Source organism: Cebus imitator, unplaced genomic scaffold (assembly GCF_001604975.1).
Source record: "Cebus imitator isolate Cc_AM_T3 unplaced genomic scaffold, Cebus_imitator-1.0 Scaffold76, whole genome shotgun sequence".
Taxonomy (NCBI): Eukaryota; Metazoa; Chordata; class Mammalia; order Primates; family Cebidae; genus Cebus; species Cebus imitator.
This window is the reverse complement of record NW_016107391.1, coordinates 11,645,919-11,646,859: the sequence shown is the minus strand read 5'-3', so window position 1 is coordinate 11,646,859 and position 941 is coordinate 11,645,919.

Sequence of the window (941 nt, the reverse complement as noted above, 5' to 3'; positions counted from 1 at the left end):
GGGAGTCTACATCTCTTTGTGGGTAATTAAGAACTTGTTTTATGTACCTCAGTACTCCTATATTGGGTGCATATATATTTAGGATTGTTAGTTCTTCTTGATGCATTGATTATTTTGCCATTATGTAACGCCCTTCTTTGTCTCTTTTGATCTTTGTTGGTTTAAATTCCGTTTTATCAGAGACTAGGGTTGCAACTCCTGCTTTTTTTTGCTCTCCATTTACTTGGTAAATCTTCCTCCATACCTTTATTTTGAGCCTTTCTGTGTCCTTGCATGTGAGATGGGTTTCCTGAATACAACACACTGATGGGTTTTGACTTTTTATCCAATTTGCCAGTCTGTGTTTTTTTATTGGGGCATTTAGCCCATTTACATTTAAGATTAATATTGTTATGTGTGAATTTGATCCTGCCATTTTGATGACAGCTGGATGTTTTGCCCATTAGTTGATGCATTTTATTCATTGTGTCGATGGTCTTTACCATTTGGTGTGTTTTTGGAGTGGCTGGTATTGGTTGTTCCTTTCCTTGTTTAGTGCTTCTTTCAGGCACTCTTGTAAGGCAGTCCTAGTGGTAACAAAATCTCTCAGCAATTGCTTGTCCATAAAGGATTTTTTTCCCCTTCTCTTATGAAGCTTAGTTTGGCTGGATATGAAATTCTAGATTAAAAGTTCTTTTGTTTAAGGATGTTGAATATTGGCCCCCACTCTCTTCTGGCTTGTAGGGTTTCTGCCAAGAGATCCACTGTGAGTCTGATGGGCTTCCCTTTGTGGATACCCGACCTTTCTCTCTCGCTGCCCTTTGCATTTCTTCCTTCATTTCAACCCTGGTGAATCTGATGATTATGTGCCTTGGGGCTGCTCTTCTTGAGGAAAATCTTTGTGGTGTTCTCTGTATTTCCTGGACTTGAATGTTGGCATGCCTTGCTAGGTTGGGGAAGTT